Below are 3,693 nucleotides of genomic sequence, written 5' to 3'. Positions count from 1 at the left end.
CAAAAGGCTTGCTTGACGTGTTGCAGGACATGTCTTGATGTAGAGCCCAACCTCAACACAAGGTATCTTCTCAGGATCTCACCAGAAAGAACACATTTATGGGTGTTTCTATGATCTCGCTTCAGTGCCATAACTCAGTATACCAGACCAAGGCAATAACTGGTGCAACACTGCTACTGTATCTTTCTATGTTGTAGATCTTGTCTCAGGGCGTTGTGGCAGTTCATTAATAAGAAGATCATAGGAGAATGTGGAGAATAAGTCACTTCTGGTTATCTTCTGAAGCACATTCTATGAGGCATGCGGTACTGGACAGAAACTAGTCCTATTTTCAGAAGAGTTGTGCCAAATGAACTTCAATCCTACGTTGTGGAGGAAGTCTCTAGTCCTGAATAAGCACCTGTCCTGTATGGGGCAGGATCAGACCTAACCAGGTCATGAAAGCAAAAATGCTGGACTTCTCAGACTGGGGTATTAAACATGTGCCTATGGAGAACAACTACACTTCATCATTGCTTTTGAGGTCCATCTGAAGGACTTTTTTTTTTAGTTACAGATGTGCACAAACACATTTATCAAAAATTGCTGCAGAAACATGCTAAAAAAAACAAAAATCACAGGTCCACTGATGTTTTTAGATGAAATTGGGAAAGGACCACTGGGTCCTTGTGTATTCTATAGGACTAGTAGAGAGTTTAGGAACCACATATAAATGTTAAAATATCCATTGACGTAATTAAGAAACTCATGTACACGAAGGTTTAACTGATTTTGCCAAAAGGTTAAAAGAAATCATTGGATCGGTGGTCTACAAATACATTTTCAAATGATCAAGTGTGTGAAAAACATTGCATTTCTGAGGTTACAAGTTGCAAGAAAAGTATACTGCCTTTTTATTACACTCAGTTTTAAATTTTCACAATTGAGCAAACTGGATGGCCTCTTCTCATGTGTAACATGATAGAATAAAAGTTGATTCTGTATTTAGTACTGGTCCTATTAGTACTAAAGTTTAAAAGATGTTTATTTTCCCATGCTTTAATTAGGTGCTTGTCACACATCCTGTGGAATGCATTCAGTGCGATTCCTTGTGCTAACCATCACTTCTACCTCCACTACTCTAAAAACATGACTCAATGGTGATGGTCAGGGACTGTGCATGGCCCTGTTTCAATTTACATGGCCAGGCATTGAGACAACATGCTGGAAAACTGACAAACCCCCAGCACACCTCCACAAGAGTTTGCAAAAGGGTTGTAGAGAATATGAATGTTAAATTAATCTCAGTGGAAACACCAGTATTAAATTTTCAAATTTGATGGAACTTACAAAAAACATGAAAATACAAATGGCAACTACTTTGAGTGGGATGGTTCATAGCTGTCAGGCCAGCCTGCAACTGCTACTGTCCAGAATTATTCTCCTATGCAGAGTTTGTAATTTGTTTTCTAACAATGTTAATGCTAGAGAAAGTTTTTACTAAATGTGTTTTGGTAGTACAATGTACATGATGGCCAACAACTTATTCCATTTATTAAATTCCAATTATTTGTGCAGTATAGAGTAGTTTTCCCAACACCAAGGGGTAGCAGAGTCAGAGCTTGATATCATTTCTTAAACATTGGCTTAATTTAACTGAATGAAAACTGACATTCATCTATATGAGCGGAGTAAAATTGAAATGTAACGCTTTCATAATATTAATTGGTATTAATTTAAGAGACAAAACTGCATTTTAAGAGTTTAAAACAGTTGAAGTCATAAAAAAAATTCTGAATGAAAAATTGCTTATAGATTTAATGCAGAGGACAACTAATTAAACCTTCTAACATTAGCACAGTTTTGATTATCAATAGATTCTTGAGGTAATTTCTATATACTGTATTAATGCTAAATGCTATTACTTAAATTATTTTATTTTTTAACATTTTAAAGTGTTACTAGTTTCACGTTCTTTGTAATTTTTTTTCCCCCCATTAACAATTTGAGTAGAAAAAATAGGTTTCCAAGCAGAGGTTTCCTTAACCCAAAAGGCAGACCTGCATGGAATGAATATTTATGTGGAATTACAGTCGTTACTTCAACAGTATTCACAGAGTGAGGGAGGTACTGTCCAACATTATGTCTCTGAAATACCATTACATTGTCCTGTACACTTACCTATAGATACAGTAGGTGATATCCACCTGATATGTAAAATTACTCTTCCCAAATTCTATAGAGGTTGAAAGAGCAAAGACAGGACAAAAGTGGCACAAACTCAATTTCCTAAAACATTTGTAGAGGTATGAAATGCCAGAAGTTTGTAAACATTTAATGATTTTCTTGTGAAAATGAGTCATGGAGCAAAATATCCCTATGGTACTTACACCTACTTTACAATATGAAATGAAACATAACATTGTGACTTGTTTGGAATGCAAAAATAGTATTTTTAGTGTTATCTAGCTGTATTAATTAGAATTCCCCCCCAACTAGAGACACCAGTCACTTCAGTTTTATTTTCTGCTATAAGCTCTTGAATACTTTGATGAATCCCCAATTAAACTAATAATTTGCTGAGCCTTTTTTTAAAAGTCATTAAGCAATTGATTCACTTCCATTTAAAACAAAGCTCGGCTAGAGCGCAAACCATATAGAAGCACAGGCTGAGGTGGAATATCTCTTAATCAACTGTATGTCAGGCGCTATAATGCTGGAGCGACTGTTCAGATCAGATTCGGATATCTTGTAGCGTTTCCACTCGCATGCTCTTCTGTAGCATAAAACAAGCTACATCAGTCATGTTATGTTTCTGTTGTTTGAACAAAGAATGATGTTGTATGAAAGTTGTAAATAAAAGCATATCCACCGTTTCGTAATTGATTCTTTGGCATCCTTTAAAGTGTTCGTTGTCTACTGGTTTGAACTAATCTACGTTGCACATAAACTCAAGAATTGCCAATGAATGAACACGTTATTGTAAAATATAACGATGACAGAACTTGCCTTGCTTTCGATCACTCATAAAAATATTCAGTCATGCCATATAGACTATGGACCAAACATGAGCCAGAGCCTACAACCACAGCTTGCTCATTCGAAATGTAATCTTTACCAGCTTTGCTTTTACTCTTCCAGATGCATAGGAAACTATGATATAATTTGGTATTGTACGATGCAAGACAAATGATCATTTAATTTCTGATGTCACTAATCCATTAAAGTTTATGACATAGTACAAAAACATTGCCTCCTAAAAATGTGTTTTATACTTATTCCCATTTTTAAATAAGAAATGGGAAGTGAGCATGTTATTTGGAAGATTTTATTTATTTATCACCTCACGCAACAGTTTAGACTGTAGGACACTTAATCACCACTTTTCTAAAAATGAGGAATGAAAAATACCATCCAAATCAATTAGCAGAACCCCGGGGGGGGGGGGGGGGTGAGGCAGTTGTTCTGTTTGGGCTTACTAGTGTCAAAGTAGGACTTACAGCAAATATCCTTGTGTCTCTTGGCACCAGCTTCCAATATCCGTAACAGAATTTGAGCCACAACAGGTGGCATAATGTTTAACACTTCTTCCAGAGAAAAGCAGAAACAAAAAAACTCAAATTAATGCAAAATAAGAATCCATAATTCTTAATTTCATTACACCATGCTGTGTTAAGCTGCTGTTGCACTGCAATTTCCCTCACGGGATCAATA

This window comes from Atractosteus spatula, chromosome 14 (genome assembly GCF_055471065.1).
Source record: "Atractosteus spatula isolate fAtrSpa1 chromosome 14, fAtrSpa1.hap1, whole genome shotgun sequence".
In the NCBI taxonomy this organism is placed as follows: Eukaryota; Metazoa; Chordata; class Actinopteri; order Semionotiformes; family Lepisosteidae; genus Atractosteus; species Atractosteus spatula.
The sequence above is the reverse complement of the archived record's forward strand: the minus strand, read 5'-3'. Positions refer to the sequence as shown.